This window comes from Carlito syrichta, unplaced genomic scaffold, assembly GCF_000164805.1.
Source record: "Carlito syrichta isolate Samal-C Ts95f unplaced genomic scaffold, Tarsius_syrichta-2.0.1 Scaffold305865, whole genome shotgun sequence".
Lineage (NCBI taxonomy): Eukaryota > Metazoa > Chordata > Mammalia > Primates > Tarsiidae > Carlito > Carlito syrichta.
In genome coordinates this window covers 268,933-282,459 of record NW_007249961.1, presented here as the reverse complement: position 1 = coordinate 282,459, position 13,527 = coordinate 268,933, and the positions used below count along the sequence as shown (strand labels likewise).

General features: G+C 44.7%; 1 pseudogene across 1 annotated transcript; it reads left to right on the top strand.

The window, feature by feature from the left end:
* The first annotated feature begins 786 nt into the window (after nt 1-786).
* LOC110596050 lies at nt 787-4,226 on the top strand (annotated as a pseudogene). The gene is made up of 4 exons (XR_002482227.1): nt 787-930; nt 2,029-2,032; nt 3,447-3,585; nt 4,030-4,226. The product of XR_002482227.1 is annotated as a serum amyloid A-1 protein-like (transcript).
* The last annotated feature ends 9,301 nt before the right edge of the window (nt 4,227-13,527 follow it).

Sequence of the window (13,527 nt, the reverse complement as noted above, 5' to 3'; positions counted from 1 at the left end):
TCTCGAACCCGCGGGCTCAGGCAATCCACTCACCTCAGCCTCCCAAAGGCGCGGGATTACAGACTGAGCCACCGAGCCCGGCTGACCCTGCTTTCATTCACATCAAACAACTGACCCATGACAACTGACCCACAGAGAATGTGGGTCAGTCCCACCCTCCCCACATTCCACCTGCCCTTCCTCCATTGCCTTCCAGGGAGCCCCAGGCGAGAAGGCTCTGTGGGGAGCCTCTGTCTCTATCACTGCTGAATTCCTTCCTTGTTCCAAAACCAGAGACCTGTCCTTCCCATGTTATTCCACTTCATGCTCATCTTCACCATGAGGTTTGCCTCCTGAAATTCCTCAGAGCAATAGAATGGAAACAAGACATCTACGTCCTCTTTGCTTTCATGGCCCCATTCTTCACCCCCGTTCTCTGTGATGTGACCTTTCTGCTAAGTTCTTGATCATCCTCTCTCCCGTCTTACCAGTGTTATCTGCACAAGTGATTTCCAAAATGTCATCCTGAAGACCACGTCAACCTTGACAAACTGAGATCTCTAAGGTTCTGGCCCAGGAATCTGCACTCCTAAAACACCCACCGATGCTTCTGATGGAGACAATCTGATTAGTAATGCTTGAGGACAAACATCTCTATATTTTATTTGCAGACAAAACTCTCCAATCCTCTCCCATCCTCATGTGGCTCTGAGTGAGGTCCTACTGCAAGGCATCCTCGGTGAGCCATTCATTCTAGTAAGGACCAATGGAAATGAACAACCAGGCCTTCTTTGGAATACAAGTCTCATGGAGAGCTGTGCCAGTCCTGCCGGCGACTACTTGACCCTTTCCTTTCATTTCAGCACGGTGAAGCTTCTCACAGGCTTGATTTTCTGCTCCTTGATCCTGGGATCCCAAGGCTAGCTTTCCTTCACTGGGGAGCCTGCTTTAGTAAGGCTGATGGGGAGAAATGCCTCCGTGGCCACTAGGAGTCACTCTTGAGGCGAGTCTGCTTGCCTGTGGATGTGGGTAATAATGGATATAGATGCCACAGTGAGGCAGAGAAGGAACGTGGCTTTCCCATCAGGATTTCTCTAGCTGGCAGGGAGGCCTTGGCACCTGTCTGTGGCAATAGCAGATACTGGTCACAGGTCAGACCCTGAGTTCTAGGTCACCCTGTGGAGCTGTGCTGGTCCATGATTGTCCCTTGGGAAAGCACATATCTCTGCCTAGAATCAGTGGGAGGCTCAGCCTCTGGGAGGTTCATCTGTGTCTGAAGTAGAGAAGGTGTATAAGATTTCAGAAGATAAAAACCACCTAGGACATGATAAAATGACAAAATCGTGTTTTCAGAAGGCTACTGTTTAACTGTCAGAGATGTTGCTATAGGACTGTAATGAACTAAGGGTGTCCTGGGTTTCTGATCTGAGGTCCTTCAGATTTGCTGAGAAAATCTGTTTGTGCTGCCCAAAGTGCCAAAACATGCCAGGTATTTTGGGAGGTGCTCAACAGATTAGAGAATTTAGGATTTGTGTTAATAGCTACTCAAAGGAAGGACAGGCATCATTCCCAGGTGAAGCTAAACTGTTTGCTTTGAGTAGAAGACACAAAGTAAGGTCTGAAATTTGTATAAAATGTCCATTAGAACAAATTTCATACAAGTATGACTAAAGCCATCTGTCAACACTTATCTCTTCTTCTGTCTCTTTCCTTCCTTCAACTTCCCGGGTGGATAATTTAAAGAAGCCTTTAGCTTAGCTCTGCCAGTCACTCCCTTCCGGCCTTCCTGCCTTCTTGCCTTCTTGATGGAAATCAGGAACTGACATACATGAAACCCCACAAGGAGTTGAGTATTTCCTCCTTGAACTACAGAATAAATCTATGAGGCATTTCCTCCACTGGGAAGGAGAGAGAATGAGATCAAGAGCAGCTGAGTTGTGATCAGAGACTTACTGACTGTCTGCAGGTGGCAGAGAGGAGGTCTGAGTCCAGTTGTGCGTAAGGTAAAGCTCTTCCCAGGAGGATGTGTCTGCTGACCACTTCCTGGAGCGTGGTAGTTATCAGTCTCAGCACTTGTTGGAGTTTCCTGCACTACCCATGCCTGGAACTCCCCCAACAGAGAATCTGCTGAAGTTGGCCTGGTGTGGCCTGGGCATGGGGACTTCAATATCTCTCCAGGCGACTAGAAAGTTCAGCCAAGGCTGAGAACCACAGCTCTAGCGCCTCCTCAAGCCCCTGCAGCAACAATACACTCTACTTTGAAAGTGTGTAGGGACGTTTCTGCCCCTAGCAGGCATTGGGACTCAAGTCACATTATGTGCATTCAGTTTGCAAGAAAATATACTCTCGAACTCAGGGCAAAAGTGCTCCAAGTATGTGGTTACTCTCATCATGTCTTCCGTGTCACCACCTCACTGATGTATGTTCCTGGATCTTGTCCTATGTTGCTTTATTCTGTAGCAGTGACTCTTTCCTGGGGCAAGTTGGCCTTGTCTGGAGATATTTTTGGTTGTTTACCTGGGAGAAGGTGCTGCCTCAGTAGAGGCCAGGGATGTTGCTAAACCTTCTACCATGCTCAGGACAGCTCTGAAAAACAAAGAATTATCTGGCTGAATGTATCTATTGTGCTAAATTGAGAAAATTATACAACCCACCATTTAAAAAAAGAGGTATGGACAGAAGTGGTAAATAAAATAAGGGGTGGGCCAGGTACAGACTAAAATAAGTGTCGGATTCTGACTTAAAGTCTGCCACCAGATGCAGCTGTGCAACTGAAGTACATCAATTCACTTGCCACTCACTGATAGGGTTTTGATATGAGTCTGCAGGCAATTGATTTATTATGGTCTCTGTGTAGTCAAACCTGTTAATCTGTATTTGCAGTTGCTCCCCAGTGCTGGCATCACTGCCTCAGCCCCACCTCAGATCATCAGGCATTAGATTTTCCTAAGGGGCATCCAACCTAGAGCCCTCACATGTGCAGTTCACAATAGGGTTCTCACTCCTATGAAAATCTAATGCCGCCACTGATCTGATAGAAGGAAGAGCTCAGGCAGTAATGCAAGTCATGGGGAGTGGCTGTAAATACAGGTGAGGTTTTGCTCGCTTGCCCACCGCTCATATTCTGCTATGCCTCCTGGTTCCTTATAGACCACAGACCAGCCCTGGGTTTGGGGACCTCAGCCATAGAACCCTAAGTAAGATGTGGCACAGGCAGCACAGTGGTCAGACAAGCAAATACGACACAGGTGTGCCTCCCCCACAAAGAACTCTCACTAGTGTTAACCTGTGGAAGCCAACTAGGATTAAGAAAGGCTCTTCTCAACCCATGGTGTTCAAGGATGCTGGGATCACAGGCTGACATCTTGAGGTCAGTGGAAGAGTTTGCATTCTTTGACTCCTCTATAAGGTGCTGTCACATATATGTGTTCACCTTATATCCCTTTGGCCTTTCCTTCCCTTTCCAGGGGCTTGGGACATGTGGAGAGCCTACTCTGACATGAGAGAAGCCAATTACATCAGCTCAGACAAATATTTCCATGCTCGAGGGAACTATGACGCTGCCCAAAGGGGACCTGGGGGTGTCCGGGCTGCAGAAGTGATCAGGTAGCTGGAGCTTCTGGGGTGCCAGTGATGGGTGAGCAGAGTTGACTGCCTGGGGGATCAGGAGGGATGAACTCTGGGCAGGTTCCTCTAGCTGTGGCCCCTACTCATGCTCATCCTTTGCCCCTAACACCATTCATGCCCAGTGGAGGCACTGGGCTGCCACCAGAGCCAGAGTATGGTTGATGAAGATGGGCGAACCAGCCCACAGAAAGCTTAAGGGACCATGGAGTGATCTCAACCTTCCCTCTCTGAGTCCTGTTCGCATAGGCTAAGGGTGCTCAGCCTGGCTGAGTAGGGCTGTGCCCAGGCAGGGTCAGTATTTCAGCTCCTCCCTCTTTGGCCTTTCTGGGCTCCTTTAACTGCTTTCCTCGGAAAAGGGAGGATGGAAACATGGACGGTTGCTCACCAGTCCAGGGATTAATCTCTTTTCTGTCTCGATTCCAGTGATGCCAGAGAGAACATCCAGAAACTCTTAGGCCACAGAGCAGAGGACTCAGCTGCCAACCAGGCTGCCAATGAATGGGGCCGGAGTGGCAAAGACCCCAGCCACTTCAGACCTGCTGGTCTGCTTGACAAGTACTGAATTTCCTCTTGACTCTGCCCTCAGGACACCAGACTGTGAGCCCCTGAGGGCAGGGAAATGGAGTTATTGAGTTCTGTGTCCACAGAACCTGGTAGAGGGCACACAATAAGTATCTAGTAAATGCTTGAATTGGTTGAAACTGTGTGTTATTCTTTGAGGTAATAACTACTTGTTTGGTACGAAGGACTGATCCATGCACACCGATGTGAAGGTTAAGGCTTGGCCTGTGTGTTTGGTTGTGGGGGAAGCCTTCATGTTTTTTTTTCCTTTGGGTTGGAGTCTCACACCATTACCCAGGCTGGAGTGCAGTGGCACACTCACGACCACCCCAGCATCGACCTGCTGCTCTGGCTATCCTTCCACCTCAGTCTTCCAAGTAGCCGGAACTACAGATGCGTACTACTATGCCTGGGTAATTTTTTGATTTTTTGTGGAGACGAGGTCTCACCAAGTTGCCTAGGCCGGTCTCGAACCCTCAGGCTCAGGCAATCCACTCGCCTCAGCCTCTCAAAGTGCTGGGATTACAGGCTGAGCCACTGAGCCCGGCCAGGGGAAGCATTCTTAGTGGTCACACATTGCAGACACCTGCACCGACCCCTCGCTCATTCAGATCCACTTCCCTCCAGGCCTTATGATTACATCATTGCTACTTACAGGCCCTTCCATGTCTAGGTTCCTTATTCCCTGTTAACTGTGCCCTGTTCCCCTCCTTCTCCTGGGGTCTGTGTCTCTGGAGCCATAAGCCACAGACATGGGAGGATTTGACTATGAATTCCTGCCCAGCAACTGCCACCTTGACCTTCTCTTTCTTAGTGACACCTATAAATCCAGGTATTAACCAATCTCTGTGCAGTCCATCTAAAAAATGCCTTTCAAGCAGTCTCCTTTCTCTCTATTTTGATTGGCTTATCTTAAGTCTAAATGAAGATGTAATGTGGGGTAGTTTCTTTCACCCATGCCATCTCCGCCACATCACCCTGTCTTTTCTCTCTTCTTTCTCTATTAAACTTTGTTTGAAAACTTAAAAAAAAAGATGTAATCTCACACATTTTATGAATGTTTCTTCACAGTTTATGTACCTTAACTTGATCAAAACTGTGAATGTGGTGGCAGTGAAGAGAGACCTGGATAGAGAAGCCCCATTCATCAGTCAGGATCCAGTCAGGAGTCAGGAACCAGGCAGAATTTGAAAATGGAAATTTTAATATAAGAAATTAACAACTAGTAACAGTGTCAACTCCTAAGACTAAAAAATACAAGAAGGTATAAGTTTGAGAGTGGGCCCCACAAGGTTGAGGTTTAGATATTGTAGGAAAGTCTGTTGCCCACTGGATGGCAGATTGTTTCCTGGTGGCTACAAACCAAAGCTGAAAAACTAGGACTCCACTGAGGTGCTTGTGAAACTTGGCAGGAACCTTCCCAGAGTGTTGTTGAACTTGGCAATGCTGCTGGGGTTCCTGCAACTCACTTGGAAGCGGCTCACACGGGGGCAGGAGGCAGGAGGCAGGAGGCAGAAGCTGCTGAGTTCCCCAGGAAGCCAACTGAGGGTGCAACAGGCTCAGTACTGAATGGTGTCTTCCTGAATTCATATATTGAAGCCCCATCTCCCAGTGTGGATGTAGTAATTGTTAGAGCAGCCTGAGCTGACTAAGACAAGTGGGGTGCTGCTGTATACCCTGGAAATCCCACTGAGGTGCCACAGAAGTTGTCGGGAAACTGCCTTGGCCTTGGGATACCCCTCAAATCCTCTGGGGTGAGGCCACTGGGTCCTGCACAGGAAGAGAGCACCATGGAAGCTGGAAGGAAGCAAAGCAGACAGGACCAAGGAAAGATGACTTTATTTCCTGCTTGTCCCTCCAGCGTCCTCTACAGGTACAGATTAACATCGTGCCCAGCTGGCAAAGGAGAAATGTCACAAGGTCCAACTCCAGTATCACAAACAGGGTGAAGAAGGGTGGCTGGGAGCTCAGAGTAAACACATTGGTAACAGTTTACCCTGCTTTCCTGATAAAGGAATTGCACAGGATTCCTATGGGGAAAGATTAATGATAAAATTGTATTTATAAGCTGGGCTCGGTGGCTCAGCCTGTAATCCCACGCTTTGGGAGGCTGAGGTGAGTGGATTGCCTGAGCCCACGGGTTCGACACCTGCCTGGGCAACTTGGCGAGACCTCATCTCTACAATAAATTTAAAAAAATTAGCTGGGCATGGTAGCATGCACCTGTAGTTCCGGTTACTCGAAAGGCTGAGGCGGAAGGATCGCTGGAGCCCAGCAGGTCAAGGCTGCGGTGGCCGGCAGCGGCCACTGCACTCCAGTCTGGGTGACAGAGTGAGACTCCAACTAAAAAAAAATTGTATTTATAGGGGAAAGACATATTTAAGATATTTGTGAAGGTGGAGAGAATGTGTGCCTATGAAGTACAGCCATTCACAACAGAACTTTCTCATACAGTTTCCATCAGAAATTACTAACAGACTTGCAGGTACAGAAGGTTTGGAAGGTTTGAGGCTGACTCTCAAAAACATGTGTCTATGCCAACATAAGCCATGGGCAAAAAAATAAGATGAAGGAGACCCTGGTTGGTGGGATCAGGCTCAATGCACTGCTTAGTTAGGGTTCAGTGTGGTGTAGTCTGAACTGATCCCAAGTGGTAAGAAGACTGTAATGCTGATATTAGGTGTTTATGATTAGACTTCTGTCACAAATACTGAAGTTGTCAATTTTGGGGGATAGGAGAGAAAGAATGGTTTTTAGTTTTATTTTACTTTTTGATGCAGAATCTTGCTCTGTTGCCCAGGCTAGAGTGCTGTGCTGCAATCATAGTGCACTGTAGGCTCGAACTCCTGGACTCGTGTGATCCTCCCACCTCAGCCTCCAGAGTAGCTGGGACTACAGGCACTCACCATTATCTGGCTAATACAATTTTGTGTGTGTGTGTATGTAGAGATGGTGTTTGCTAGGTTTCCCAGGCTGGTGGTGAATTCCTGGTTTCAAGTGAGCCTCCTGCCTTGGCAGGAGTTGGCATTATAGGCATGAGCCACCATGCCCAGCCAAGAATGGCTTTTAAAGGCAAATAAAGCAAGATTTCCAAGTCTTTGTAGACATGCAAAACTTTATAATCAGTGTATTATTTCTAGTATTATTACTAGTATTATTACTAGAAATAATACACTGAGAAAAATTTGCATATAGAAGTTCACTCCTCAGTGTGTAAATGACCACATCATTACACTTCTTGGGGTCTGTAACCTGAAAAAACAATTTTTTAAGGCCAGGCACGATGGCTCAAGCCTGTAATCCCAGCACTTTGGGAGGCCAAGGCGAGAGGATTGCCTGAGTCCAGGGTTCGAGACCAGCCTGGGCAACTTGGCAAGACCTCGTCTCTACAAAACGTCCAAAAAAATTAGCCAGGTGTGGTAGTGCGCACCTGTAGTTCCAGCTACTTGGAAAGCTGAGGGGAAGGATCACCTGAGCCCAGTAGGTTGAGGCTGTGGTGACTGTGAGCATGCCACTGCATTCCAGCATGGGTGACAGAGTGAGACTCCAACTCAGAAAAAAAAAACAACCAATTTTTTGAATTAAGGTTTTTATCCAAGGAAAGAGTTGCTTGGTTTACTCATGAATTTATGATTTATAAAATCATACCTAATCCTTCTGCTTTAATACACTTGCACGCCTTTTATCCATGACCCTGTTTTCCTCAGTCAGAAATAATGTACCCCAAGTTTCTCTCTGTTAGAAAGGTTTCAGGAAAGGAGACTGACTTGCTCTATTGGATCATAATTTTATATGTCAGTTTGAGTGTGACAAAGGGTGCCCTAATTAAACATTGTTTTGGGGTGTGTCTGTAAGGGTGATTCCAGGAGAGATTAACATTTGAATTGGTGGATTCGATAAAGTAAATTGCTATCCTCTCAAAGTGTTTGGGCATCACCCAAGCCTTTGAGGGCCTAAATCTGAGATAGGGATAATGCTAGACGGTCTCGGGGGATGAAAATATGCCAGGCAGAAGTTAAGAAATCACATGACTCACAAGAAAGGAACTGCTTATCAGAGTCTCTGGAAACCTGGTTACAAGCTTTATTGCCTGCCCAGCCCAGAAAGTAAAACCAGCAAGAACTAGATTAATCCAACATGGCCATGGATTTGACCTGCAAGTGATCACCAAACTCATTGTACTCTCATTGTAATACTTTAGCATGCTAAATGACACACCTGTCAGCAGCATGACAGCCCTGATTGTGACCAAATATGGGTAGAAAAGGAGAGGGTACTCAATTCCAGGAAAACCCTGCCTTTCCTCAGAAAACCTCGTGAATATTTCACCACTTAGAGGAACCCCATGAAGGTATAAACCCCATGCTCCATTCTTGAGTACAGCTGCACTCTTTCCCTCTGAGTGTGTACTTTCACTTTATAATAAAACTCTTTCACTGTCAGTTTCACTTCAGTCTGACTCATCCTTGAATTCTTTCTCCTGATGGTGTCAAGAACCTGGGCACCAGGATGAAGTCGAAGGTCTCAGCTGTTTCAGGAGATCCTCCCAAGCTCCCCAGCATCAAATTGAATAAAAGTGGAGAAAGGAGGAATTTGTCTTTTTTCCCTGCCTTACTGCTTGAGTTGGACATCTCCTCTAATCTCTTACCCTCAGACTGGATTTAAATATCAATTCCTCTGGTTCTCAGGCCTTTGGACTCAGACGAATTATACCATTGGCTCTCCTTGTTCTCTAGCTTACAGATGGTAGAACATGGGACTTCTCATCCCCAGTAATCTCATGAATCCATTCTTTATAATAAATAAATAAACATCATCTTTTTCTTGTTTCTCTGGAGAACAGTGACTAACACAATATCAAATCTTTTTAGTTTTATCTCCTATGACTTTAATTTATGTGCCTAATGCTACAGCCAAATTGAGTTACTTGATTCTTTCTCTCTCTCTTTCTCTTGGGCTCAAGTCACCCACCCACTTCAGCCTTCAGAGTAGCTGAGACTGATGGCACATGCCACCATATCCAGCAAATTAAAAAATATTTTTGTAGAGATGAAGTCTCACTATATTGACCAGGCTGGTCTTAAACTCCTGGCCTCAAGTCATCTTCCTGCCTCAGTCTCTCAAAGCCCTGGGATTACAGGCATGAGTCACTGTGCCCAGACTCTTTTTAAACATATCATTGGTAGGGACTATTTCAAACATTCAGAAATGGTCTTCCATATGTTCATTCAGCATTTATTTATTTATTTATTTTGAGTTGGAGTCTCACTCCGCCGCCCAGGCTGGGGTGCTGTGGCATGCTCACAGCCATGCCAGTGTTGACCTGCTGGACTCTGGCGATCCTTCTACCTCAGCCTTCCAAGTAGCCAGAATTACAGGCATGTGCTACCATGCCCAGCTAATTTTTTGATTTATTGTAGAGACGAGGTCTCACCAAATTGACCAGGCTGGTCTCGAACCCCTGGGCTCTGGCAATCCACTCACCTCGGCCTCCCAAAGTGCTGGTTTAGAGACCTGAGCCACTGCATCCGGCCTCAGCATTTATTTATAAGTACCTATTGTGACTGGAGGAATCTAGGGAATTTCACCCCAAAATAGGGAACCCTAGTATTCTGATTTTTTTTTTTTTTGAGTTGGAGTCTCACTCTTCTTGCCCAAGCTGGAGTACAGTGGCATGCTCATGGCCACCGCAGCCTCGACCTGCTGGGTTTAGGCGATCCTTCCACCTCAGCCTTCCAAGTAGCTGGAACTATAGATTCACCCCACCATACCCAGCTAGTTTTTGTGATTTTTATTGTAGAGACGAGGTCTCATCATGTTGCCCAGGCTGGTCTCAAACCCCTGGCAATTCTCTTGCCTCGGCCTCCCAAAATGCTGGATTACAGACTGAGTCAGCGCACCTGGCCTTTGCTGATTATTTTAAAGGTCCTTGAAAGGTAGCAGATGCTAGAAGAGGTTTTTCTCTGATCTTCTCTTATACACCTTGAGACTGAACCTACCAGAGAGAACAAAATTGCCTTTCACTCCTCCATAAAATTTCATTATATAAGAGAAGAAGACTGAGTTCCATTCACACTCGGATGGACTTTTTCAAAGAATAATATCTGCCTCTCAGGGTCATTCAAATTCCAAAGAGAATCATTTACAAATTAATTTCTGTCTCCCTGGTCAATTCATTCTTCCTACTAATAATTTATGACCTCTCAAAAGGATTGTCTACATTCCCCATCTCCCCTACCCCTATGTAGAAGGGTATATAAGCATTTGTACCTCATTGATTATTGGGAAATCATTCTGCTAGGATTTCCTCCTATGCACATAAAAGTAAATTTGTATGCCTTTTTCTCCTATCAATTTACCTCTGTCAGTTTATTTTCTGCTAACTTTCAGTGGGTGAAGGGGAACCCAAGCATTGGTTCAGGCAATGAAGATTCAGTGTAAACAAACACCACTAACAACACCGTGGTCTTTTGGAGTTGTGCTCAAAGACCCGGATGTACTCCCTCAGAATGTGGATGGAGGTTGGGCACCTGTAATCCCTGCACTTTGGGAGGCAGAGGTGGGAGGATTGCTTGAGTCCAGGAGTTCGAGATCAACCTGGGCAACATAGTGAGAACTTATCTCTACAAAAAAATATAAATAAAAATTAGCTGGATGTGGTGGCACATGCTTGTAGTCTCGGTTACTCGGGAGACTGATGAAGGAGAATCACCTAAGGCCAAGAGTTGGAGGGTGTGGTGAGCTATGATCATACCACAGCATTCTAGCCTGGGCAACAGAGTGAGATCCAGACTTAAAAAAAATAAAGAAAGGAGGCTGGATTTGGTGGCTTGGCCTATAATCTCAGCGCTTTGGGATACCAAGGTGAGTGGATTGTCTGAGCCTGTGGGTTGGTGACCAGCCCAGGCAACTTGATGAGACTTTGTCTCTACAATAAAAATAAAAAAAAATTAGCTGGGCTTGGTAGCATGCGCCTGTTGTTCTGGCTACTTGGAACACTGAGGCAGAAGGATTGCCGGAGGCCAGCAGGTTGACGCTGGAGTGGCCATGAGCATGCCACTGCACTCCAACCTGGGCGACGGAGTGAGACTCCAAGTCAAAAAAAGAATGTGGATGGAGAGTGAAGAGAGGTCTGACAGCCCAGCTTAGGGGTCTCCATCCTTTAGAATTCTATAGAAGAGGTCAGACCAAGCAAAACAGATTGAAAAGGAACAGTTGTTAGGAAAGGGGGAAACTGGGAAAGTGTGGTATTCCAGAATCCCACCTGATGAAGGTATTGATTAGTAGTATCAAATTCTGTCCAGCAATTGAGAAATTCACCTTTGGATTAGCAAACTGGAGTCGTTTGTCAAGGTGGTTGCAGAGGAAGAGTGGCCTGAAGATTACGTGGCAGCTGGTGTGATGGGACTCCTGGACACCCCAGTCATCAACTGAAACACCAGACAGGGAGGCAATTAAAACAGGTATCTGGGCAACAAGTTATTGTATAAACAATCAATGGCATTTCTGGAGGCAAAAGCTTGTAGTTAGAAGAAACAACAGATTTCTGGGCGTAGTGGCTCAAGCCTGTAATCCCAGCACTTTGGGAGGCTGAGGAGAGAGTATTGCCTGAGCTCAGGGGTTTGAGACCAGCCTGGGCAACTTGGTGAGATCTCGTCTCCACAATAAATAAAAAAAAGAGGTTAGCGGGATGTGGTAGTGCATGCCTATATTTCCAGTTACTTGGGAGGCTGAGGCAGAAGAATCGCCTGAGTCTAGCAGGTCAAGGCTGCAGTGGCCATGAGCAGCATGCCACTGCACTCCAGCCTGGGCGACAGAGTGAGACTCCAACTAAAAAAAAAAAAAAAAAAAAAAAAAAGGAAAGAAAAAGGAAGAAGAAAAGAAGAAGAAGAAGAAGAAGAATAAACAACAGAAAATGAACCACAACTGCTTCTGAAAAAAAATAATGAGTAATTAATATACTGAATAAAGTTTCAATAAGTACAACAGTGTAGTACTGGTCCATACATAGAAAAGACTGATCAATGGAACAAACCTCAGAATTAGATGCAAATGTATATAAGAATTTCATATATGATAAAGGTGCATGTCAATGTAGTAAGTAAAAGATGAACTATTCAATGAATGGGAATGGGCACCTGGTGGGCCATCTAAAATAACATAAAGTTGAAAACATACATATATTATGTTAGGATAAACTCCAAATATCCTAACATGGGATTTATAATAAATTGTGCTAAATATTTATAATAAATAACAAAAATTAATAATAATAATAATATTAGTGATACCTGAAGAATCCATGGAAAATTCTTTTTTAACTCAAAGTGGGGAAACGTCATCAAACTATATCATGAGGTTGAAAAGAATATAAAAAATAGATTAATAAAGACAACAACATAAATAATTTCTTGGCATAACATGAGCCACTATAATAAAAAGATAAATAACAAGGTGGAAAAGTATTTGTATCTCATAGCATAGATAACATGCTAATTTTCCTTGTAGATAAAGTTCTTGCAAAATGATAATGAAAAAAACTCAATAAACCAATAAGAAAATGACTACTTTGATATAACAATACAAATTCACAGTTCCTAGAAAACGCAAATGGCTCTTAAACATATGGAAAGATTTGAAACCAAAATCACAATGAGAGATATGTAAATTAAAGGTACACTGAGTTACATTTTACTCACCAAAATTTTAAAGACCCAAAATTTTGCTAGCATAGTGCATGAGAGATAATGTGGGACCAGGCACTCTCACTTATTTCTGGTGGGTATAAAAATTGATAGAACCCCCATGGATGGCAATGGGCAACATATATGAAAATTGATAAAACTCATACTTTTTCATCATGTAACTTTTTAATATAGAATTTTATCCTACAGATATATTTGTACATGTGCAAAAGACACATGTACAAGGTTAATAAATGCAGGATTATTTGCAGTACCAAAAGATTGATAACAGTTGAAATGACCATCAATATTGTATAAACTATGGTTCATCCATAAATGGAATACTTTGTAGCTGTTTTTAAAAAAGCAACAGATTTCATATAGAAGAACCTCCAAGAAACAGGAAGTTTTAAAAAGTTGCAGAACAGCATATATTTGTACGAAAAGTGAGGCCCCCTCTCTCTCTCAGTATCAAGTTTACAGCCTGGAATCAAGTATCAAGTTTTTCTGCTTTACTCCTGTCATTCTGATGCCAGGTGTGGAGTGGTGTAATTGTTACGTGGGTTCTTGACTCCGCTGCAGAAAGTTGCAGCAGTGTAGCTTAGAGATTGATGGGTGGGTTTTTTTGTGGGCAGGCATAGCTTAGATAACCGAAAAACTAGATGGTTAAGCAGCC